This window comes from Bos mutus, chromosome 7 (assembly GCF_027580195.1).
Source record: "Bos mutus isolate GX-2022 chromosome 7, NWIPB_WYAK_1.1, whole genome shotgun sequence".
Lineage (NCBI taxonomy): Eukaryota > Metazoa > Chordata > Mammalia > Artiodactyla > Bovidae > Bos > Bos mutus.
In genome coordinates this window covers 90,044,018-90,071,033 of record NC_091623.1, presented here as the reverse complement: position 1 = coordinate 90,071,033, position 27,016 = coordinate 90,044,018, and the positions used below count along the sequence as shown (strand labels likewise).

At 39.6% G+C, this 27,016-nt stretch overlaps 1 protein-coding gene and 1 pseudogene across 5 annotated transcripts in view; one reads left to right on the top strand and one right to left on the bottom strand.

Annotated features, from left to right (window-relative positions):
- Positions 1–27,016, top strand: part of SIL1 (SIL1 nucleotide exchange factor) — a 249,871-nt gene that overhangs the window by 170,409 nt on the left and 52,446 nt on the right. The window lies entirely within an intron of this gene.
- The window catches only part of LOC102268821 (phospholipid hydroperoxide glutathione peroxidase pseudogene), a 51,605-nt pseudogene continuing 47,456 nt past the window's right edge, over positions 22,868–27,016 (bottom strand).

The window sequence follows — 27,016 nt, the reverse complement described above, 5'->3', positions numbered from 1 at the left end:
ACAGTTGTTGGAGCTACAGCTGTTGTCGGAGCTGCAGCTGGCTTAGACCAGTGAGATGAGATGCACAGGAACAAAAAGGCGATATGCTGAAGAGGATAAATGAGGGGAAAGACAAGACTAGCTTCTTTATGATACAGTTTAGCTACTATACTGGCTTTAGAACCATCTATTTACATATTTATGTCATGAGAGTTTTTTTTTTGTTTTTAAAGATTCTGTTAGTCATTATTCTGTTAATTGCTTCTAACCATATTCGAATTAATAAATTTTAAATATCTCTCTTCATAGCACTTATCTCAATTTGCAGTTAAATATTTGTTTGATTACCTGTTAAATGATGATAAACCCTGTTAGTCCAGGGGACAATAGAATTCATTTTCTGTCTTAAACTTGCTGTTTCCCTAATGTATAGCCGGACCTAGCATTGAGTGCTAGGAAGTAATAATGAAGAAACTAAAGAATAAAGTGACACCTAGGAAATGAAGTGTTTTTCAGATAACGCATGAGGGCAGAGTGGAGGATGCTGTCTCTATTAATGATGTAATAGTAGATGGTTCAGATATCTCGGTTCAGTCACTCAGTCATGTTGAACTCTTTGCAACCCCATGGACTACAGAATGCCAGGCTTCCCTGTCTATCAGCAAGTCCCAGAGCTTGCTCAAACACACGTCCATCAAGTTGGTGATGCCATCCAAGCATCTCGTCCTCTGTCATCCCCTTCTCCTCCAGCCTTCAATCTTTTCCAGGATCAGGGTTTTTTCTAATGAATCAGTTCTTTGCATCAGGTGGCCAAAGTATTGGAGTTTCAGCTTCAGCATCAGTCCTTCCAGTGACTATTCAGGGCTGATTTCCTTTAGTATTGAATGGTTTGATCTCCTTGCAGTCCAAGGGACTCTCAAGAGTCTTCTCCAGTACCACAGTTCAAAAGCATCAATTCTTTGGCACTCAGCTTTCTTTACAGTCCAACTCTCACATCCATACATGACTACTGGAAAAGCCATAGCTTTGACTAGACAGACCTTTGTTGGCAAAGTAATGTCTCTGCTTTTTAATATGCTGTCTAGGTTTGTCATAACTTTTCTGTCAAGGAGCAAGCATCTTTTAAATTCATGGCTGCAGTCACCATCTGCAGTGATTTTGGAGCCCAAGAAAATAAAGTCTCTCACTGTTTCCACTGTTTCCCCATCTATTTGCCATGAAGTGATGGGATAAATGCCATGATCTTCGTTTTTTGAATGTTGCGTTTTAAGCCAACTTTTTCACTCTCCTCTTTCATCACAAGGCTCTTCAGTTCCTCTTTGCTTTCTGCCATAATAGTGGTGTCATCTGTGTATCTGAGGTTATTGATATTTCTTCCAGCAATCTTGATTCCAGCTTGTGCTTCATCCAGCCCGACTTTTCACATGATGTTCTCTGGATATAAGTTAAATAAACAGGGTGACAGTATACAGTCTTGTCTAACTCAATGAAATTGTGAGCCATGCCGTGTAGGGCCACCCAAGATGGATGGATCACGATGGAGAGTTCTGACAAAACATGGTCCACTGGAGAAGTGAATGGCAAACCATTTCAATGTTTTTGCCTTGAGAACCTCACGAACAGTATGAAAAGGCAAAAAGATATGACTCTGAAAAATGAACTCCCCAAGTCGGTAGGTGCCCAATATGCTACTGGAGAAGAGTGGAGAAATAACTCCAGAAAGAATGAAGAGATGGAGCCAAAGCAAAAACAACATCCAGTTGTGGATATGACTGGTGATGGAAGTAAAGTCCAATGCTGTAAAGAACAATATTGCATAGGAACCTGGAATGTTAGGTCCATGAATCAAGGTAAATTGGAAGTGCTCAAACAGGAGATGGCAAGAGTGAACATCAACATTTTAGGAATCAGTGAACTAAAATGGACTGGAGTGGGCGAATTTAATTCAGTTGACCATTATATCTACTACTGTGGGCAAGAATTCCTTAGAAGAAACACAACAAAAGAGTCTGAAATGCAGTACTTGGGTGCAGTCTCAAAAATGACAGAATGATCTCTGTTTGTCTCTAAAGCAAACCATTCAGTATCACAGAAATCCAAACTATGCCTCAACCACAAATGCCAAAGAAGCTGAGGTTGAATGATTCCATGAACACCTACAAGACCTTCTAGAACTAACACCAAAAAAAGATGTCCTTTTCATCACATGGGACTGGAATGCGAAAGTAGAAAGTCAAGAGATACCTGGAGTAACAGGCAGGTTTGGCCTTGGAGTACAAAATGAAGCAGGAGAAAGGCTAACAGTTTTGCCAAGAGAATATACTGGTCATAGTGAACACCCTCTTCCAACAACAGAAGAGATGACTCTACACATGGACATCACCAGATGGTCAATACCGAAATCAGATTGATTATATTCTTTGTGCCAAAAATGGAGAAGCTCTATAGAGTCAGCAAAAACAAGACCAGGAGCTGACTGTGGCTCAGATCATGAACTCCTCATGAGCTCAGATTATGAATCAGAATTCATAGGTCTGAATTATTGCAAAATTCAGACTTATATTGAAGAAAGTAGGGAAAACCACTAGACCATTCAGGTGTGACCTAAATCGAATCTCATGATTATACAGTGGAAGTGACAAATAGATTGAAGGGATTAGGTCTGATAGAGTGCTGAAGAACTATGGACAGAGGTTCATGACATTATATAGAAGGCAGTGATCAAAACCATACCTAAGAGAAACAAAGGCAAAATGGTTGTCTGAGGAGGCCTTACAAATAGCTGAGAAAAGAAGAAAAGTGAAAGGCAAAGGAGAAAAGGAAAGATACACCCATCTGAATGCAGAGGTTCAAAGAATAGCAAGGAGAGATAAGACAGTCTTCCTCAGTCATCAATGCAAAGAAATAGAGGAAAACAATAGAATGGGAAAGACTAGCGATCTCTTCAGGAAAATTAGAGATACCAAGGAACATTTCTTGCAAAGATGGGAACAATTAAAGGACAGAAACGGTATGGACCCAACAGAAGCAGAAGCTATTAAGAAGAGGTGCCAAGAATACACAGAAGAACTATAAAAAAAGATCTTCATGACCCGGATAACCATGATGGTGTGATTACTCACCTAGAGCTAGACATACTGGAGTCTGAAGTCAAGTGGGCCTTAGGAAGCATCACTGCGAACAAAGCTAGTGGAGGTGATGGAATTCCATCTGAACTATCTCAAGTCCTAAAAGATGGTGCTGTTAAATTGCTGCATTCAATATGCCAACAAATTTGGAAAACTCAGCAGTGGCTACAGGACTGGAAAAGGTCAGTGTTCATTCTAATCCCAAAGAAAAATAATGCCAAAGAATGTTCAAGCTACCACACATTGCACTCATCTCACATGCTAGCAAGGTAATGCTCAAAATTCTCCAAGTGAGGCTTCAAAGTGAACCAAGAACTTCCAGATGATCAAGCTGGATTTAGAAAAGGCAGAGGAACCAGAGATCAAATGACCAGCATCCGTTGGATCGTAGGAAAAGCAAGAGAGTTCCAGAAAAACATCTGCTTTATTGACTATGCCAAAGCTTTTTACTGTGTGGATCACAACAAACTATGGGGAATTCTTAAAGAAATGGGAATACCAGACCACCTTACCTGCCTCTGGAGAAATCTATATGCTGGTCAAGAAGCAACAGTTAGAACTGGTTCCACATTGGGAAAGGAGTACATCAAGATTGTATATTATTGTCAGATATATCACCTTGACCCTTTAAAAATCTAGGTCTGTATAATACATATGTAGCAACACTCCCCACTCCCAACCCCCAACTCTTCCCCACAGCTAAAGGCCCAAAAGAGAAGGTTAGAGGTGGGATGCAGTCACGTGTTGGAGATGCCAGAATTTGAATAAAAGTCCAAGTGCGATTCCTAGTACTAGTTCTGACCTCTTGACTCCATAACCTAATTTTTCACTCCTCCAGATGCAGAGAGATGCTCAAACCATTTTGTATCTCATAAATTAACTGTCATATTAACCAGGTTGGCCCAAGCAGTTGGATGGCCTTATAGCTTTTAAAGCTGCATTCAAAGTCTTATTTCTTTTTTCAAATGGCAGTTAATGACAAATGTAAAATGAGAGCTAAGCCTGACCAGGGTATTGAAGAAACAAAGGGTTCATTGTGGGGAGGGAGGCACCACTTTGCTTAATGAACTTGTCCTTTCTGCATTTCTTTTAAATCTATCTCTGTAATGTTCTCCTGCCTCCTCCACATCCTCTGTGGGGCTGCTTTCAGATTTTTTCAGTATTGACTACCTCCTCCTTAATTTCTTCACTGTATAACTCCAGCCCATGAAGTTCTTTCCTTTCAACTTTATTAACATTTGTTGTCTGGACTCCTAAACTGTCTCATACAACTAATTATCTGCAAATGCCAATTCTTTCCTCTGTTTTCCCAATAAAACCGAGCTTCTTGAGAGTGAAACTGGTATCCAAGCCGGTGGTAGCCGCAGCACTTTATAGAGGGTAAGTTTCATGTAGCTGCTTAGAGCATTTCATGGTGCAAACTAAATGGTCCAGCACAAAAGCTGAAATCACCAAAAATAAGTGGTAGTAATGAAGCCACAAGGAACAAGGAAGCTTTTTGTTTTCTATTTTGTTTCATTTTTCCACTAGTGAGTGTGTTTTACATTTGTATTTAAAATTTATACAATAAGTAGCAAAACAAAGTTGGAAGACTTCTGTATCTAGCATATGGTGATTAACATTTCTCAAAAAGAATTCTTGGTTCAGAAAACTTGAAGATGCTGGATCTGTAACATATAAACATTTCCTTAAACATTGCTCAATTCAGCGGTCAAAAAAACTTTAGGGCTACTGCTTTGAATTCCTAAAGGGGAAATAACATATTCTTTATGTGGTAGTCCTGTAAGAAATTGAGAGAAGTTCCAGAGACACAAATTCTAAGAGATATGAAACGCTGGAAGTTACATCTGTTATGAGAACACTTGTTTCCTAATGGCCAAGATCACGTGGTTTCAACAGGTGTTAAGTTGGGAGACAGGAGATAAAAACTTGAGCCCTTGAAAAGGAGAATTAGAAAAATGAAAATCTTCTAGTTAGAAAAGGCATTTTGATTTTGAGTGGAAGGTAGAAATATTTCCAAGGAAATTCTTCACCCTTGAGTACTTTTGGACTGGAAATCATGTTCTCTTTGTGCCTTAAAAATCTCTAAGCCGAGAATTTATTCTAAAACAGTCTCAATATATAATAAAGTGGAAAAAATGTTTGCAAATTAGGTTAGAGATATAACATTAGTATTCCAATATATATATAAAGAATGCCTAAAAATAGAGAGTAGGTACATTAATAACCCTATAGAAAAATGGGATAGACACACACCACAGAATAAGAGAGTGTAGGTGACTTAACCATAGGAAGAAATGCTCAGCCTCACTCATAAGAAGAGAAAGACCAACTAAAACTACACTGAGATACCGTTTTTCACCCATCAGGATAGCAGAAGTCCAAAAAAGTTGATAGTATATTCTGTTTGTGAAGCTGTGGGGAAATAGGCTCTTATACATTGGTGGTAGAATTTAAAAATAGCACAACCCTTACAGAATGAAATTTGACAGTAGCTAACAAAATTGCACACATATATTTACCCTTTGAAATATTCCTACTTTTAGAATTCTACTTCTAAAATAATACTGATAAAGATATGAAAAGACGTATGTATGTTCAAGGTTATTCACGGTAGCACTATTTGTAATAGCAAAAGAGGGAAATCAGTCCAAACGTCCATCAGCAGGGAATAGATGGAATAAATTATACTATACCATAAATTGTATCATTTATTCCATGGAGTGCTGCAGAGTTGTAAGAAAAGATTTAGGAATGTTTCTGTATAATACAGAATATGTCTGTTGTGATATTTCCCAGGATATATTGTTAAATGAAAAAAGTAGAGAAAATTATGAATAAGTGCTATTAAGCATTCATATGTGCTTATGTTTTTTTAAAAAATGAAAGATAAATGGTTGATATAGGGAGAGGGACTGCAATCATGCAGATATTTTATGTAATTTTAAAACTCAAAGTAATTACAAAAAATTATTTCTCATAAAAATTGAGAACAAAATGAAACAATTGAATCTAGTTGTCTATAGAATTGGTGGGATAATCACACAAGGAGGAACTATTTCATGTGATTTTACAATCCAGTAGTTTAACTATGCATCCCAATTTGGTTGCGTTTTAAAGACAAAGGTATCTGTAAAACTTTTTAGAAATCTTGTTAATGGAAATGTTAGTGTTGTTATTCTGAGACTGTTATGTGTGTTGTGGGATAAAGCAGATGAATATTTATGCTGGTTTCTCTGAGAGCCAGGATTTTCAGCGTGACAGGGGAGATACTGATGTAAAATTGAATATTGAGTAAAATCCCTCTTAGTCCTGATTTTGGATCGAAAGTATTAGCATGATTTCATGATGAATTTTTTTCTTAAAAAATGTATTTGTTAGCTCTGTCCACTGAAAGAATCTAGAAAAAAAGATAAAGCTAGTAGCAATGGTCAACTGGGCTTCCTAGATTGTATTTTCTATTAATAAACAACATTTTCCTCTAAAATAGCATTTTTCATTAAAAGGAACTCTGATTTCACATTGGCTCATTTCAAATCTGGAGTAAAATGTGTGCAAAATGATCTTGGATGTCTTTTTTTTTTTTTGGTTGGATGTCTTGTCATAATCAAAAGCAAGAACATTCTCAAAGACTACTTGGGTCTTGTGTAAAGGACTCAGGATTCAACTTGAAAAGGTTCCCAGTGACCATAGATGGGACTCTAGGAATTTCAAGATGGATAAGAACTGCAGTGAATTGAAGCAAATAAAATATGTTTAAATCCCCAAATTCATCATGATACTTTTGAACAAATTTTAAACCTCTTTGGTAATTTTTAGAGAGTGCTGGGTAGGGAAACAATTCAAATCGAAAGTAACAAATAGAAACAATAAAGCATTATATGTTTATCTCTTCTTTCCCATATGAACTGAATCTCTGCATACTCAACTAGTTGAGGGGAAGTTTTTATTTTTCTTGCTTTACTATATTGTGTTGTTTTCTGCCATGCAACTGGAATCAGCCATAACTATGTATATATCTGCTCCCTCTTGAGCCTCCCTCCCACCCCTCCCCCATTAGGGGAAGTTTTTAATAGAGAAATCCTAGGTAAAAAAGGAAGAGTGTTGTAGTTAGAATATTACTATCCTGTAACCTTTAACAAACTGATGGATCTTGGTAATGACCATGAATGGCTGCAAAAGAAAGGCAATCAAACATTATCTGCCGTGTTATGGATGATGTGGTACATATCCATTTATCAGTTTAAAAAATTTTTTTTTTATTTAGGCTTTGCTAGGTATTCTTTTGGAGAAGGCAGTGGCACCCCACTCCAGTACTCTTGCCTGGAAAATCCATGGGCAGAGGAGCCTGGTGGGCTGCAGTCCATGGGGTCGCACAGAGTCGGACACGACTGAAGCGACTTAGCAGCAGCAGATACTCTTTGCTGCTCGGGCTTTTCTCTAGTTATAGTGATGGGGGTCTGCTTTCTAGTTGCAGCGCTTGGATGTCTCATTGCTATGGCTTCTCTTGTTGTGGAACATGGGTTGTAGGACTCGCAGGCTTCAGAAGTTGCAGCTCCTGGGCTCAGTATTGCTGTTCCAAGGTTCTGGAGCACAGACTCAATAGTTGTGATACACGTGCTTAATTGTTCGTGTGGGATCTTCCTGGATCAGGGATCAAACCCATGTCTCCTGCTTTGGCAGGCAGATTATTGTGGTTATCTGGGTCGTTGAGGTATGTTTTGGATAATTCTGCTGTGTATTCTTACCACCTCTTCTTAATATCTTCTGCTTCTGTTAGGTCCATACCTTTTCTGTCCTTTATTGTGCTGATCTTTGCATGAAATTATATCTATCCTTATACTAATCTCATATCATTTCCATTACTATAGCTTTATATGTTTGTTTCTCTATCAGGTGAAACAAATCCTTTGTTCTTATTCTTCTTTAAAATCACCTTTAATGTTTTTGGCCCTTTACTCTTCCATGTGGATTTTAGACACACTTTGTCAGGGTCAACAAAAACTATTTGTTTCCATTAAAGTAAATTTACAGATTGTGAGAATCAGCATAATTATAAAATTGTGTTCCCATCTATGAATGTGGCTTGTCTTTTCAGTTTAGTTCAGTCTAGTTGCTTAGTTGTGTCAGACTCTTTGCGACTGCGTGGACTGCAGCACACCAGGCTTCCCTGTCCATCACTATCTCCTCGAGCTTGCTCAAACTCATGTCCATTGAATCGGCGATGCCATCCAACCATCTTATCCTCTGTTGTTCCCTTCTCCTCCTGCCTTCAATCTTTCCCAGCATCAGGGTCCTTTCCAATGAGTCAGTTCTTCACATCAGGTGGTCAAAGTATTGGAGTTTCAGCTTCAGCATCAGTCCTTCCAATGAATATTCAGGACTGGTCTCCTTTAGGATGGACTGGTTTGATCTCCTTACAGTCCAAGGGACTCTCAAGAGTCTTCTCCAACACCACAGTTCAAAAGCATCAATTCTTCAGTGCTCAGCTTTCTTTATGGTCCAACTTTATCTTTCCAGGTAGATGTTTTTAAATCTTTTAATTAAGATATGTAATTTTCCACTTAAGTATTAAATATCTTTTGTTATCCTTAACTACTTTACAGGATTTGTTATTGTAAATAAGATTGTTTTCAAGTTTTCATTTTCTAATTTGTTGTTGCTATTGTTTGATTTTGTATCTAACAAATTTGCCAAAGTCTTATCTCTTCTAATAGTTTGTCTGTGTTTCTTAGTAGTTCTTCCTAGACAGTCATGTCATTTTAAAATAACAGTTTTCATTCTTTTTCATTATCCTCATTTGTTCTTATTGTAGTTTTTAGCATCTTTAATACAGTGTTTATTAAAATATTAATAAGAGGCATTCCTGTCTTATTCTTGTCTTTAGAGGGAATCACAATATTTTACCATTAAATACTACATTTATTATAGGCTTTTAATAAGCTAAAAAATTCTCTTCTTAGTTTTCTGGGTTTTTAATCATGAATTTGTATTAGATTTTATTGATAATTTCTTTTATCTGTAGAAGTGACTGTATGATTTTGTTTCTGTTCATTCACTGATGAGATGAATTGCATTAGGAGTTTTTCTACTATTCTACATGCCTATGATATATTTTAATCTTTAATATTTTGTTTGACTTAGCTTTTTACTCCTTAATTTAGAATTTTAAAATTTGTGATTATAATTCAGGTTAGTCATATGATTTTTTTTTATTATACTAGTCTTTTTTTATGAGAGAGCATTTATTTTATTCTTATAGAAGCCTTAATGCTTAATAATGATCTAAATGTGACCTTAACAATATTAAGGACTTTGTTGTTCTTGTGGATTACAAAATATAAACTTGACTATTTTTATTATTTATTTATTTATTTTTGACTGTGATGTTGCAGCATGCAAGTTCCCCAACCAGGGGTTGGACCTGTGCCCCCTGTAGCTGAAGCACAGAGTCTTAACCACTGGCTGCCAGGGAAGTCCCTAATTATTTTTACTGAGATAGATATTAGGACTCCACAGACAAAGAGCTCTAAAAAATGCTTTTTTCCCCCGCAAGTATCTCATTTTTGTGAGAGAATACCATCAAAACCAATCAGATTTATATAAACTCAGATATGTTGTTCAAGTATAAATCCAGAGAAAACTATGACATTGAAAGAGTTATCAGAGCTTACTATAAAATTTTACTTGGCATAGGTAACAGGCAAGGTAAGCTCAAATTTAGTGTTTGTCATACTGTTCTTATATGTTTTGTATAAAGCTTATAGTGATGTCATAAAAGGATATGAAATGCTTTCCTTTCCTTTCTAATGTCTGGAACGTTTTGTACCAGATGGGGTTATCAGTTCCATAAAGTCTTGATGAAACTTACCTGTAGAACCACCTTGCTTGACATATTTTTGTGTGGGTAGATTTTTTTTTTAATTTCATATTCAATTTCATTAATATTTAAGTCTCTTTAGATTTTATATCTCTTAAAAATTTTTTTTTATTATAGTGTCAGGGGTACAGCAGAGTGAATCAGTTACCATTGTTCAGTTGCTAAGTCATGTCTGACTCTTTGCGACCCCAGGGACTGCCGCACGCGAGACACCTCTGTCCTCCACTATCTCCTGAAGTTTGCTCTAATTCATGTCCATTGAGTTGGTGATGCTACCTAACCATTTCATCCTTGGCCACCCCCTTCTCCTTTTTTCTTCAATCTTGCCCAGCATCAGGGTCTTTTTCCAGTGAGTCAGCTCTTCATATCAGGTGGCCAAAGTATTGGAGCTTCAGCAACGGTCATTCTAATGAATGTTCAGGGTTGATTTCCCTTAAGATTGACTAGTTTGATCTCCTTGCAGTCTGAGGGACTCTCAAGAGCCTTATATCCACTTTTTTTTTAAGATTCTTCCCTTGTTTAGGCCATTACAGAGTATTGAGTAGAGTTCCTTGTGCTATACAGTAGGTTCTTATTAGTTTTCTATTTTATATATAGCAGTGTGTATATGTCAGTCCCAATCTCCCAATTTATCTCTCCCGACCCTGTAACTGCTGGTAACATAACCATATGTCTGTTTTCTACATGTGTAACTCTACTTCTGTTTCGTAAATAAGGTCATTTGTACCCCCTCCCCACCTTTTTAAAGATTCCACATATAAGTGATATCATGTGATATTTGTCTTTCTCAGTATGACTTACTTCACTCAGTATGACAATCTTTAGTTCCATCCATATTGCTGTAAATGGCATTATTTTGTTCTTTTTCATGACCAAGTAATATTCCATTGTATATATGTGTACACATCTTCTTTATCCATTCCTCTGTTAATGGACATTTAGGTTACGTCCATGTCATAGCTATTGTAAATAGTGCTGCAATGAACTTTGGGATACATGTGTCTTTTTAAACTGTTTTACTCTGAGTATATACCCAGGAGTAGGATTGCTGGATCATAATGATTGTTTTGTTTTTAGTGTTTCAAAGAACTTCCATACTGTTCTCTATAGTGGTTGCACCAACTTACATCCCCAGCAACAGTGTAGGAGACTTCCCTTTTCTTTGTACCCTCTCCAGCATTTATTGTTTGTAGATTTTTTGATGATGATCATTGTAACTGGTGTAAGGTGATACCTCCTTATAGTTTTGATTTGTTTTCTGCGCGGGCGCAGGAGGGCCTAGAGGAGCTATCCCACACTGAAGGTCAGGAAGGGCGGGCTGTGAGGAGATACCCCTCGTCCAAGGTAAAGAGCAATGGCTGCGCTTTGCTGGAGCAGCCGTGAAGAGATACCCCACGCCCAAGGTAAGAGAAACCCAAGTAAGACGGTAGGTGTTGCAAGAGGGCATCAGAGGGCAAACACACTGAAACCATACTCACAGAAAACTAGTCAATCTAATCACACTAGGACCACAGCCTTGTCTAACTCAATGAAACTAAGCCATGCCCGTGGGGCAACCCAAGACGGGCAGGTCATGGTGGAGAGATTTGACAGAATGTGGTCCACTGGAGATGGGAATGGCAAACCACTTCAGTATTCTTGCCTTGAGAACCCCATGAACAGTATGAAAAGGCAAAATGATAGGATACTGAAAGAGAAACTCCCCAGGTCAGTAGGTGCCCAATATGCTACTGGAGATCAGTGGAGAAATAACTCCAGAAAGAATGAAGGGAAGGAGCCAAAGCAAAAAGAATACCCAGCTGTGGATGTGACTGGTGATAGAAGCAAGGTCCAATGCTGTAAAGAGCAATATTGCATAGGAACCTGGAATGTCAGGTCCATGAATCAAGGCAAATTGGAAGTGGTCAAACAAGAGATGGCAAGAGTGAATGTCGACATTCTAGGAATCAGCGAACTGAAATGGACTGGAATGGGTGAATTTAACTCAGATGACCATTATATCTACTACTGCAGGCAGGAATCCCTCAGAAGAAATGGAGTGGCTATCATGGTCAACAAAAGAGTCTGAAATGCAGTACTTAGATGCAATCTCAAAAACGACAGAATGATCTCTGTTTGTTTCCAAGGAAAACCATTCAATATCAAAGTAATCCAAGTCTATGCCCCAACCAGTAACACTGAAGAAGCTGAATCGAACGGTTCTATGAAGACCTACAAGACCTTTTAGAACTAACACCCAAAAAAGATGTCCTTTTCATTATAGGGGACTAGAATGCAAAAGTAGTAAGTCAAGAAACACCCGGAGTAACAGGCAAATTTGGCCTTGGAATACGGAATGAAGCAGGGCAAAGACTAATAGAGTTTTGCCAAGAAAATGCACTGGTCATAACAAACACCCTCTTCCAACAACACAAGAGAAGACTCTATACATGGACATCACCAGATGGTCAACACCAAAATCAGATTGATTATATTCTTTGCAGCCAAAGATGGAGAAGCTTTATACAGTCAGCAAAAACAAGACCAGGAGCTGACTGTGGCTCAGATAATGAACTCCTTATTGCCAAATTCAGACTTAAATTGAAGAAAGTAGGGAAAATCACTAGACCATTCAGGTATGACCTAAATCAAATCCCTTATGATTATACAGTGGAAGTGAGAAATAGATTTAAGGGCCTAGATCTGATAAATAGAGTGCCTGATGAACTGTGGAATGAGGTTTGTGACATTGTACAGGAGACAGGGATCAAGACCATTCCCATGGAAAAGAAATGCAAAAAAGCAAAATGGCTGTCTGGGGAGGCCTTACAAATAGCTGTGAAAAGAAGAGAAGCAAAAAGCAAAGGAGAAAAGGAAAGATATAAACATCTGAATGCAGAGTTCCAAAGAATAGCAAGAAGAGATAAGAAAGCCTTCTTCAGCGATCAATGCAAAGAAATAGAGGAAAACAACAGAATGGGAAAGACTAGGATTCTCTTCAAGAAAATCAGAGATACCAAAGGGACATTTCATGCAAAGATGAGCTCGATAAAGGACAGAAATGGTATGGGCCTAACAGAAGCAGAAGATGTTAAAAAGAGATGGCAAGAATACACAGAAGAACTGTACAAAAAAAATCTTCACGACCCAGATAATCACGATGGTGTGATCACTGACCTAGAGCCAGACATCCTGGAATGTGAAGTCAAGTGGGCCTTACAAAGCATCACTACGAACAAAGCTAGTGGAGGTGATGGAATTCCAGTTGAGCTATTCCAAATCCTGAAAGATGATGCTGTGAAAGTGCTGCACTCAATATGCCAGCAAATTTGGAAAACTCAGCAGTGGCCACAGGACTGGAAAAGGTCAGTTTTCATTCCAATCCTAAAGAAAGGCAATGCCAAAGAATGCTCAAACTATCGCACAATTGCACTCATCTCACATGCTAGTAAAGTAATGCTCAAAATTCTTCAAGCTAGGCTTCAGCAATACGTGAACCGTGAACTTCCTGATGTTCAAGCTGGTTTTAGAAAAGGCAGAGGAACCAGAGATCAAATTGCCAACACCCGCTGGATCATAGAAAAAGCAAGAAAGTTCCAGAAAACCATCTGTTTCTGCTTTATTGACTACACCAAAGCCTTTGACTGTGTGGATCACAATAAACTGTGGAAAATTCTGAAAGAGATGGGAATACCAGACCACCTGACCTGCCTCTTGAGAAATTTGTATGCAGGTCAGGAAGCAACAGTTAGAACTGGACATGGAACAACAGACTGGTTCCAAATCGGAAAAGGAGTTTGTCAAGGCTGTATATTGTCACCCTGTTTATTTAACTTCTGTGCAGAATACATCATGAGAATCGCTGGACTGGAAGAAACACAAGCTGGAATCAAGACTGCCAGGAGAAATATCAATAACCTCAGATGTGCAGATAACACTACCCTTATGGCAGAAAGTGAAGAGGAACTTCAAAGCCTTTTGATGAAAGTGAAAGTGGAGAGTGAAAAAGTTGGCTTAAAGCTCAACATTCAGAAAACGAAGATCATGCATCCGGTCCCACCACTTCATGGGAAATAGATGGGGAAACGGTGGAAACAGTGTCAGACTTTATTTTTCTGGGCTCCAAAATCACTGCAGATGGTGACTGCAGCCATGAAATTAAAAGACGCTTACTCTTTGGAAGGAAAGTTATGACCAACCTAGATAGCATATTCAAAAGCAGAGACGTTACTTTGCCAACAAAATAGTCAAGGCTATGGTTTTTCCTGTGGTCATGTATGGATGTGAGAGTTGGACTGTGAAGAAGGCTGAGCGCCGAAGAATTGATGTTTTTGAACTGTGATGTTGGAGAGTCCCTTGGACTGCAAGGAGATCCAACCAGTCCATTCTGAAGGAGATCAGCCCTGGGATTTCTTTGGAAGGAATGATGCTAAAGCTGAAACTCCAGTACTTTGGCCACCTCATGTGAAGAGTTGACTCATTGGAAAAGACTCTGATGCTGGGACGGATTGGGGGCAGGAGGAGAAGCGGACGACAGAGGATGAGATGGCTGGCTGGCATCACTGACTCGATGGACGTGAGTCTGAGTGAACTCCAGGAGTTGGTGATGGACAGGGAGGCCTGGCATGTTGCGATTCATGGGGTCGCAAAGAATGGACACGACTGAGTGACTGATCTGATCTGATCTGATCTGAAGGTTGTTAAATGTATATAGATTCAGGATTCTTATAACCTCCAGATGCACTGTGCCTTATGTCAGTATGATTATTTTTATCCCTAAAAAGTCATTTTTACCATAAAGTCCATTTCATCTGATATTTATATATATATCAGCTTTCTTTGCTCTTAGCATTTTCTCGGTATATCTTTCTCCATCCCTTATTTTTCTCCCATAGTATTTTGGATATATTTTTTCTTTTTATAGCATATAGCTAGATTTTGTTTTGTTAATTCAGTTAAATACATTTGCTTTTTAGTGGGTGAATTTAATAGAGTCCTTTTATTGTGACTTGTTGACATAGTTGGATTAATTTCAGCTATTTGTTTCAGTGATGACCTTTAAGTTTTTAACATGCTTAATTGGGCTGCTGAAGTGTACAGTTTTTTACCTTCTCTCAAACAGTATAAGAACTGTTAAGAATGCTTTAATTCTGATTTCTCCATTCTCTGTGATTTTGTTGGCTAATATTTTATTTCCAACTTGTTTTTAACCAACTTTATTAAGTAGTCATTATTACCATAATCAGTGCTAATATTTTAGAGTTCATGCTTGTTCATATTTACCTATATGTTTATTGATTCCTTTGCCTACTTTTTCCTTCTGGAGATCAATTTCTCAAATTATTCTTTCATCAGATGTTGACCTGGTAAGCTTTTTTAGATTTTCCTGAAACTGTCATCCTTTTGCTTTCCTTGAATGATACTGTATCTAGTTATCCTTCTGGTATCTGTTGTTATTGATGGAAAATCTATTGCCAGTGTAACAGTTTTTCCTTCTGTAGGCAATCAGTTTTCCCTTGATTGTTCTAAGGTTTTTCAGTTGTATTTAATTATTAGCCATTTTTACCGTTATATATCCAGGGAATTTATTTTAATTTATCCTGTTTGGCTCTCAATATGCTACTTCAACCTTTAGATTTCAGTTGTGGAAATTTCCTGATTTATTGTCATTTCCTGGTTTGTTGGCTTTCCCCTATACTTTTCTCTTCTCCCTAATCTTTTATCAGGATTATATTGGACCATGTGTTTCTAACATCTCTTAACTGTTATTTCATATTTTTCATCTCTTCATCTCTCGTGCTTCTTTCTGAATGACTTCTTCCACTTTATTTTCAGATGAATTGATTCTCCAGTAGTGTCTGGTGTGTTTATTACATCCATAAAGTTGCAATTTAAATGGCTATATTTTTCATTTCTAGGGGTTTTCTTTTTTCTTCAGTGACATCCAAAAGTTTTGATATGTATTACTTTAGTGTTCATTCAAGATATTTAAAAATTTTAATTATGACTTGGTTCATTATTTATATTTAAGTGTATTTCCTTTGTGTGTGTGTGTGTAGCAGAGTTTTATTAAAGTAAGAAAAGGGACAGAGAAAGCTTCTGATATAGACATCAGAAGGGGGATGGAGAATGCCCCCCTCACTAGTGTTAGCAAGGGAGTTATATATTTTTTAATTAGTTATTACAATAAATCGAAAGAATGTCTGGAGGTTGTAAAGATCTAACTAGACCCACTCCCATAATTTACATTTTAAGATAACGGGATTAGCCAGAAGGTTTTCAGGAAGGAGAAACTGTCCTTAAGCAGGATACATTGTTGTTATATAATCCTTGGTGGTTTAATCACTAAGTAGAGTGTCCCACTTTTATAACCCCATGGACTGTAGCCCGCCAGGCTCCTCTGTCCATGGGATTTTCCAGACAAGAGTACTGGAGTGGATTGCCATTTCCTTCTCCAGTGCATCTTCCTGACCCAGGAATCGAACCCCGGTCTCCTGCATTTCAGGCAGATGCTTTACCTACTGAGCTGAGCAAAGCCCATATAATTCTGAGTACAGAGTTTAAACTGAGTTGTTTGTTGTGTAACCATCAGTTCCAGGCTTAAAGAAAAAAAATGTTTTATTTCACTGAGACTAAGGAATGTAGAGAAAAAAAGATGTTTGTCCTTTCCTCCTCCTTGAGAATTCCAGACCCCTATCTCCTCCTTGAGAGCCCCAGACCCCTTTCTCTTCCTCGGGGACCCTGGACTTCTTATCAACCTGCCTAGGAATTGACTCTCTCGTTCCCCCCTTTTCTTATAGGAGAATTATGTTGCCAAGGGAAAGGGGTGTTGTTTTCATTCCATAACTACTTCCTGCTGAGATGGGACACTGTCCCTAAATTGTTGAGGCAACATATTCTCCTAACCCTCATATTGAGGGTCTCTGATCCAGAGGCCCCAAGTAATAGTTGGAAGAGGTTGTGGCACTCGTAGGAGCTTGGACAACCATTTTTAACCTAAAAGCTTTCAGATGGTTAGAAACAAACCCCATTTTACAGTTACAGATGTAAGGCAAAATAGTCATTAAACCGAGTTAAAATCTAATCAAAATTAAAAGTTACATTAGGTCCATAGTTACATCAATCCATCTTAGCATTGTTAGATGTCATCACAGAGTTGAAGAAAGTCCTTTTCCTTGAAGCGGAGAAACCCACGTGGGAAGTCTTCAGTTGAAGAGGAGGGGAGTGCTCTGCAGACCCAGAAATTAGATGGATTGTGGAATGCAGCATAGGAATGAGTCCAGGACAGGAAGGCGCTGTCTTAAGGGTCAAATGGCAGACTCAGGACTTTGAGAGTCAGCAGAAGCAAGCCCACCTAGATTCTCAGGCTCATCTTGGTTCCTGGCTCAAACAGCGGCTTGTTTAACTCAAAGGCTGGGTCAGGAGTTAACCTCCCGGTAATGTCTGTTGAAAAGCTAAAAGCTGAGTCACATAGTTAAATTTTAAGGCTTCAGGATCTATGACAGTCAGTTCAGTTCAGTTGCTTAGTTGTGTCCAACTCTTCGAGACCCCGTGGACCGCAGCACACCAGGCCTCTGTGTCCATCACCAACTCCCGGAGTTCACCCAAACCCATGACCATCGAGTTGGTGATGCCATCCAACCATCTCATCCTCTGTCGTCCCCTTCTCCTCCTGCCCTCAGTCTTTCCCAGCATCAGAGTCTTTTGAAATGAGTCAGCTCTTCACATCACGTGGCCAAAGTGTTGGAGTTTCAGCTTCAACATCAGTCCTTCCATTGAACACCCAGGACTGATCTCCTTTAGGATGGACTGGTTGGATCTCCTTCCAGTCCAAGGGACTCTCAAGAGTCTTCTCCAACACCACATTTCAAAAGCATCAATTCTTCTGCACTCAGCTTTCTTTGTAGTCCAACACTCACATCCATCCATGACTACTGGAAAAATCATAGCCTTGACTAGATGGACCTTTGTTGGCAAGGTAATGTCTCTGCTTTTCAATATGCTATCTAGGTTGGTCATAACTTTCCTTCCAAGGAGCAAGCATCTTTTAATTTCATGGCTGCAATCACCATCTGCAGTGATTTTGGAGCCCCCAAAAATAAAGTCAGCCACTGTTTCCACTCTTTCCCCATCTATTTTCCATGAAGTAATGAGACCGGATGCCATGATCTTTGTTTTTTGAATGTTGAGCTTTAAGCCAACTTTTTAACTCTCCTCTTTCACTTTCATCAAGAGGCTCTTTAGTTCTTCTTCGCTTTCTGCCATAAGGGTGGTGTCATCTGCATATCTGAGGTTATTGATATTTCTCCTGGCAATCTTGATTCCAGCTTGTGCTTCTTCCAGCCCAGCGTTTCTCATGATGTACTCTGCATATAAGTTAAATAAGTAGGGTGACAATATACACCCCTGATGTACTCCTTTTCCTATTTGAAACCAGTCTGTTGTTCCATGTCCAGTTCTAACTGTTGGTTCCTGACCTGCATACAGGTTTCTCAAAAGGCAGGTCAGGTGGTCTGGTATTCCCATCTCTTTCAGGATTTTCCACAGTTTATTGTGATCCACACAGTCAGTCTTTGGCATAGTCAATAAAGCAGAAATAGATGTTTTTCTGGAACTCTCTTTTTTGATGACAGTATCATGCTTTTTCTATGACAATATCTGTGCACAAAAACAGTCTGTCATAGAGAGTCCCTTCTTTTGGGGCGGGGCGGGGAGTTGCAATTTGAGCCCTGATTAAAGCTATGGGTAGAACTGTAAACTGACTGTCTTGTGTTTCCTGAGTTAGCTTACATGGGTGTCTTTTAATAATGTCATTAGCCTTTTAAACTTTTTTCTGAAGAAAAATGTCTCCAGGAATAGTGTAAGTGATATTCTATTCCTAGAGCTTTTGATACCACTTGAGTTACAGCAGCTTTAAAGGTGGAGCATTGTTGCTCTGAACTTTAGAGTTTAAGATCCCACTTATATCATGAGAAATCAGTACAGTAAGATTTTGCCCATTCATTAACCTTGGGCTTTAGTGGATACTGCTTTTGATGTGAAAATAGGTGAGTGTCTTGAGCTTGATAATGACAAGAACAGCATTTTGTGCTTGACCCACAGCTTTTCCATCAGCCCACACTTTAGGATTTACAGTTTGTTCCATTAAAAAGAAATGGTTCCATATTCATGAAAACAGAGGCCTGGACCTTGTTTAGTATATCCCTCCCTAGAAGGGGTGAGGGAGACTCTGGTATGATTAGAAACTCGTGAGAAAACAGCACAGAGTCCCAGTTGCCACTTAAAAGATCACTGACATAATAATGTTTGGCTCATCCAGACAGTCCCATTACAGTACTGGATCAGGAGGAAAGCGGACCAGGGGCTTCAGTGAGCACAGAGAAAGTTGCCCCAGTGTCCTAAAGAAGCCAACTGATTGGCCCTCCACAGTTATTAATACCTGGAGTTCCTCAGGTGTAATTAGGATGGGAGCTTGTGTGGGGACCCCTGGGCACCTTCAGTCCAGATTATCTTGTGATTCTGACCCTTGGGGCCTACACTTCAGAGGGCAGTCTCGTCTCCAGTGTGGTCCTTTGCAGACTGGACCTGGAGCTGGGGGCGGCTTAGATGCCTGAGGGAAATCCCTCTTGCGATGCCCCTCCTTTCCACAGTAATAACAAGTCTGTCCCTTTTCACCTGGGTCCCTCTGGGCATTTTTCTCAGGCTGTTTCTAACAGCAGGTGTAACAGCCATTGTTGGGGCTTCAGTCTTTTGCCTGCTTCTTTTTTTGCCTCGATTTTTCCTCCTCATATTCTCTATCATAATATACCGTCTGAGCCAGCTGCAACAGTTTTTCTAAAGACTGATTTGGTGCAAATGCTTGTTTTTGTAACTTACGGCAGATATCTGGAGGTGACTGAGTGAGAAGTCTATCTTCCTCCTCCTGCACTTTCAAGATCAACATCAGTAAACCCGTGGAGAGCCTCACTTAGTCTATCTAGGAATTTACCAGGAGTTTCCTTCTCTTCCTGTTCTATGTCAGCCAACTTAGCATAAAGTGTTAGCATGTGCTCACTTGAGTCCTACAAGAATACATTCAGCAAAGTTGCTCTGTTATTGGAACCACTTGGCTCCCAGTAGGAAGGAGGGCTATTTCATGTTCCCTCTTTCCCCTTGTCTCACCCTGAAGCCATTCATCTCCAAAATTGTAGCTTCCCCCAAAGCTAGAGCACTCGTGTCAGGAGTCAGTGTCTGTCCCAAGACATAAATTAAATCTCTCCAAGTAAGCTCATAAAGTAAAGTTAGTCCCGTAAAGGCTTCTATGTACATTTTGGATCCTCTAAATAGTCTCGACTGCAATTGGGACTGTTTGAAATTCTATCAAGACTGAGGCAACCCCTCCTAGAAGGGTGCCCTGATTCTCAACCTGTTCCATTGGGAGCCCCAGGTAAAGGGGCAAAGTAAGAGAACAGGAGGCAGCTGAAGGTTTCACACTCAAATCTGCACTCTTAGGACATAAGTCTGGCATGTCTTTCAGAGAGATAAAGAGCAACACATATGGCACTTCTATCCATTTCACTTATTTTCTACAGAACCGGTCTAGTTGTAACAGTAATAATTGAGATCCTTCAGCAGGTCAGCAGCATTTCCTGTCTTCCAAAGAATACTGTGGCCATTCAGTATCACAGAAGAAGATCAGGTGTGTCTTTTTAAATTTTGGGGATTGAACTTGTCCCAGTTTTTTTAAATACATTTTAAAGAAGTGGTTCTGAAACTGCTAGCTCCCATCTGTAAGAAAAAAGCAGCATCCACAGCCGTGGTTTTTTTCCACCAGAAGCATCCTTCCCTGCTCTAGATGGGGATGTAGACGGACTCTCCACTGAAACTTTCCTTCCCTGGTTGAACTTAGTCGGTCCCTTACCGACACAGGCGTCTTACTCATCCCTTCAGTTTCTACCACTAAGGTCGGGTGGAGATGGCACCAGGGGTAGACCTGATGGCATCCCAGATTGACTTACTTCCATGCCACCAAGACATTTGTTTGATTTGCCCTTTGCTCTGATGCCACCCAAAGTGTAACAGAGTAGCTTTCCTGGAATGTTTCCCAAGCTAGTACTATTAGGGGAAGCATCCATCTTATGTGTGCATATGTTCATTCCTGAGTACAGTCCTGACTGCAGTAGAAGTGGCGAGTCATAAAGGGACGAACAGCAACCAAGATGTCCCTCCTGAGTGTCACCACACCAGTATATGTGATAGCAAAAGAGATGGTGGAGGGTTAGCCAGTGAAGAAAAAGTGATTTTTGTTCTTGAGCTATTAGGGCCAATCCTTCCAGTTCATTTCCACAGATTCCACATAAGGAATATGCAAGGAGTTGAGACAAAAGCCATCAGAGAGCCTCCTCTGGTCCATTAAGAGCTAGTGCTACCAAAGGAAGAAGCCCATTGCATTTCCAATCTGACCAGATCCTTCAGTTCCCATTCTGTGTACTAAAAAACCTCATGGTCAACAGCAGGGCTTCTATGCACATAGATAGGAGACACAGCCATGACAAAGACTCACTTTCAGGTCGCTGGCCCCTGAGGCAGGCAGCCAAGAGAGTAACCTCTAGCCTGAGAGACGTTCCTGGAGCTAGAGCTCTGCCTCGCTCTCAAACATGCTCCTGTAACTTTCTGCTCCTAGCAAGGCTAGGTGCTTCCGTACATGGGATCTAAGTAAAAGTACATAGTAACAGCATGGATCACAGTTCCCCTGAAAGTCTATGATCTGACAAATTAGGTTAGTAGTTGCAATTCCCCACGCAATTACAAAATAGTCAGCGACCAGGAAAAGATGACTGAGAAAGGAAAGTTCGGTCCACATGCTTTGCCCATTTCTGGTCACTCCCCTTGCAGGGACCTTGAATTTCTCTTGGCATTGGCAGGTCGGTATAAACTCCCGACAAAGCTCCCCTTTTGGGGGTTGCCTTCAGTCATTACAAAGTCATTACGAAGGCACCGCACAGGACGTGTCATTCATTCACACAAATACACCATAGAGTTAGTAAAGTAAATCAGAAAACTTGTATACTGAGAAAGCAGAGAGGCTAGAACTCTGAGTGTTCTTACCTTGTTCTGAACATCCCGGACAAGCCCCCAAGATGATAGCTTACGTTGAACGCTGTTGGATTCGTGATCTCTGAAGAAGAAGATTTAGCTTTGGGACCAGGGACCAGGCTTGATCATTCAAGAGCTTTTGTGTAGCAGAGTTTTATTAAAGTAAGAAGAGGGACAGAGAAAACTTCCTACATAGACATCAGAAGGGGGATGGAGAATGTCGCTTAAGTGTATTTCTCAATTTCCAAATGCAACAGAAAGTTCATAGTTATGTTTTTGTTAGTAACATCTATCTTGTGGTTAGATAAATACTTTTATAATTTCAGTCATTTGAAAATAATTGAGACTTTCTGTTAGTGTATGATCAGTTTTTATAAGTGTTCACATGTGCCTGAAAAGAACATGTATTCTACTTTCAGATTATGAGCCTGTCTGCCTTTCCCTTTCTTCCTCCTTTCTGCCCCTCTCTTTCCTCTGGATATGAAATTTTATGATGACATTTGTTTTCTCTTAGTGAATTAAATGTATTATTCCATTCTGCCTTCTGTTGTTGCTGTTAAGAATCTGGCTATCAAGTGATCACTCTTTTGAAAATAATCTGTGTCCCTCAATCTCTGCCTATTTTTTTTATATTGTATGTCTTATCCCTACAAGGCAGCCAGGGTTGGGGGTTGCCAAGCTGCAGCTGGATCAAAGGACCTTCCTCCCTCAAGGGTGGGTCTGCCCCCTTGGGGGCTGGTTTTCAGGCAGACCATCATGGGCACCGGTGGAAGGCTGCTGGGGCACAGGCAGCAGGCTTGGGTGAGGGCGTCACACTGGTAGAGCTCTAGAGGTAACACGGCATGTTGTTCTGTACCACCAGGGACTCTTCCATGGGACCATACCATTTCAGCACACAGCTGTTCTTGTCAATGAGGAACTTGGTGAAGTTCCATTTGATGGCATTTCCCAGCGTCCTCCTCCCCTTGGGCTGAATTTTCATGCACTTCCACAGAGGGTGGGCATCATCCCCATTCACACAGATCTCGCTGAACTTAACCAAATTTGATGCTGTAGCCATGGCGAACTTTTTGATCTCAGCATTGCTCCCTGGCTCCTGCCTCCTGAACTGGTTGCAAGGGAAGGGCAGAATCTGTAAACTACACTCTGCGCATTGGCCGTTCATGAGTGTAATTTACATCCGTCTTGCCTCTTTGCAAGGTCACACTGGTGACTATGCATACTTAGCCTGGTGCTTATCCAGGTTAACCACGCTCTCGTCAATGTTCTTGACTGAGAATTCCTACATGGATTGTACCCAGTGCCAGATGTCACAGGACACATACATGGTGCTGACCAGGAGCAGGCAGGGCCCCACAGAGTAGTGCCAGCTTTAGCAGGTGGCACAGACAGCTCCCAACTGTCTACTTTTAAGATTTTCTGTTTCTATGATTTTTTTTTTACTTTCCCATGATGATGTATTTAGGTGAAGATTAAAAAAAAAAAAATTCCTGCTTGGAGTTTGTTGAATTTATTCAATCTGGATTTGTGTCTTTCATCTGTTCTAGAACATTTATAGCTATTATAGCTTGAAATATTGTCTCTGCCTGTTTCTTTTTCCTATCTTTTTGAGATTCTAAAGAAACATATGTTAGACCTTCTTATCCAGTAGTCTTTCACATTTCTTTACCTGTTTTCCATATTTCCCCTATATATGCCACTTCTGTTGAAACCTCAATAGTTTTGTGCAGCATGTCTTCTGGTTTACTTGTTTTCCCTTCTACTCTGTCTAATCTGCTATTGAATCTGTCCATTAAATACTCAGTTATGAATTTATAGTTCTAAGTTTTAGAAGTTTTGTTTGTGTCTTGTCAAAGTTTGATTTATTCCTTTCTAAAATTTCCTATTTGCTGCAGAAATTTTAAAGGATGTCTTTTATTTAAAACTAGTATACGTATTTTAAAATACATATTTTTACAATTCCAGGTCTTTTTCTGCCAATTTGCATCAGTGGTACCTTGTTTCCTTATAAGCTTGGTGGTTGTTTTACTGTACTAGTCATTATTATTAAAAATTATTTGTAGCAGATTTGAGTTCTCTTCTGCCAGGTGCCTAGAGGTAATTAACGATATGGAACCATGGCAAATCAAGTTCACAACTTGAGATTTCTTAGTCTGCCCAAGAGATGTGAGTCTAGATTGTAAACCATGTGGAAGCAGATTGTGACTTCAGTTTTTTGGGGTCAGCTTTTTCTTTTCCTTTTTCCTTTTCCTTCCCTTGCCCTGTGCTCCCCACATAGCTGTTGCACTGAGTATTGCCAGGGCAGTCTTTCTAATTCACCTTTAAGCTAGGAATTCAAAAGACTAAACTCTCAGGAAAATGTGGGGAGAGTTCCCACTTTGGGTGGCTCTAGACTTTGACTTTATTCTCCTTTCCCCACAGGGCTGCCAAAACCAAAACCCAAGTTGAATGAATCAATGAATGCTGCAGGGTTGAGTGGCTTTCATACTCTGGTTCTGTTTTGTCCCTTCCTTAGCTTTTGGTTTTGTAGTTCCTAAACATTTTGTTGCTTTTTTGATGCTTTTAGTGAATGTATTTTTATATTCAGGTTTTTTTGTTTTCAGAGTGGTTTGATCTGAATAATCTAACTCACTATTATTGGAAATGATTTGGCCATTGATTTTTTCAAAAAATACTGCCTAGTACCTTACTAAACTATTTTATTGTTTATAAAAGATTTTCAGTTTATTCTTTAGTTTATACAGTCAAAATACATGCAAAGAAAGATACATATTTTCTTTTATAGTGGTATAGTAGGTAATTTGTTTTTGACAGGAATCCTTTTGATATTTCATGATTATACATGATGGCATTTGATGTGTATGTGTCTTTTATCTATTTTTATATGTGTTTATATTACATATGTTTATGTCAAGTAAATATGTTAGAGTAGCATTAAGTGTGCATATATAAATTTCATTTTCACCAAGGGCATCTAAAAGAAATAAATGCAAATCAAAACCACTATGAGGTACCATTTCACACCAGTCAGAATGGCTGTGATCCAAAAGTCTACAAATAATAAATGCTGGAGAGGGTGTGGAGAAAAGGGAACCCTCTTACACTGTTGGTGGGAATGCAAACTAGTACAAGCACTGTGGAGAACAGGGTGGAGATTCCTTAAAAAACTGGAAATAGAACTGCCTTATGATCCAGCAATCCCACTGCTGGGCATACACACTGAGGAAACCAGAAGGGAAAGAGACACGTGTACCCCAATGTTCATCGCAGCACTGTTTATAATAGCCAGGACATGGAAGCAACCTAGATGTCCATCAGCAGATGAATGGATAAGAAAGCTGTGGTACATATACACAATGGAGTATTACTCAGCCATTAAAAAGAAAACATTTGAATCAGTTCTAATGAGGTGGATGAAACTGTAGCCTATTATACAGAGTGAAGTAAGCCAGAAAGAAAAACACCAATACAGTATACTAACACATATATATGGAATTTAGAAAGATGGTAACAATAACCCTGTGTACGAGACAGCAAAAGAGACACTGATGTATAGAACAGTCTTGGATTCTATGGGAGAGGGAGAGGGTGAGAAGATTTGGGAGAATGGCATTGAAACATGTAAAATATCATGCATGAAACGAGAGGCCAGTCCAGGTTCGATGGACAATACTGGATGCTTGGGGCTAGTGCACTGGGACTACCCAGAAGTCTGGGAAGTTTACCCCAGAGGGATGGTATGGGGAGGGAGGAGGGAGGAGGGTTCAGGATGGGGAACACATGTATACCTGTGGCTGATTCATTTTGATAATCGGTAAAACCAATACAATTATGTAAAGTTTAAAAATAAAATAAAATTTAAAAAAAAATTTATGGTGAATTGTATGCCTTTTTGCCATCTACCTAGATGACTGTGTGATAATCCTACTGTGACCTCATTTGGCAAATTATATTTGTATATTACCCAATAGTGAATCATCTTTACATATCTGTAATGATTTTTTTAGCCAGTGTATTAGTTATCTGTTGCTGTCTGACAAGTTACCATTAACTTAGCTGCTTAAAGCAATGCACATTTTCTATTTCAGTATCTATGGTTCAGGATTCCACACATGACTCAGTGGGTCCTCTGTATCACTGCAGTGCTGCTGCTGCTGCTGCTAAGTTGCTTCAGTCATGTCCGACTCTGTGCAACCCCATAAACGGCAGCCCACCAGGCTTCTCCATCCCTGGGATTCTCCAGGCAAGAATACTGGAGTGGGTTGCCATTTCCTTCTCCAGTATCACTGCAATAGCTGACTTCTAACCTGAGGCTTGACTGGGGAAGGATATCTTTCTAATAAGCTCATGGGGGTCCAATGTTTTTTGCAGAATTCAGTCTTTTGCAGGTTGGCACATTAGGGGCTTCATTTTCTTGCTGGCTGGAGCCTGCTCTCAGTTTCTTGCCATGTGTTCATCTCCATAAATATTTCCCAACATGGCAGCTTGGTTTCTCAAAGCCAGTGAGAGAGAGAGCAAGTTCTCAGCAAAACAGACATTACGGTGTCAGGTAGTGCAGTGACATGTACGTGTTCACATGCATCCTGTTACCTTTCCTGTGTTGGTTAGAAGTAAGTCATATCTTACTTAAGGGGATGTGTCTGATTTTGGTCTAGACATTATGAATTGTCTGCAAGTAACAGGAAATGATATATAAGATAGATGTTTATTTCTCTTTCACCTAAACACGATCTTCAGATCAGCAGGGCCGGTATGGCAGCCCTGCTTCAGGTGGACACGGTGGGTCTTGAGTTCGTTCTAGTCACACTAAGATTCCTGCCCTAAGGAATAACCCTTTCTTCATCATTTTAAATGACCGGATCTGCATCCCAGGGAGCAGAGTGGAAGAAGGGACATAGAAGAGGAAGCCAGTGACGATTAAGTCTTTTAAGGAAGACCTGAAATCTGGCAAATGATGTTTCTGCTTATATCTTGT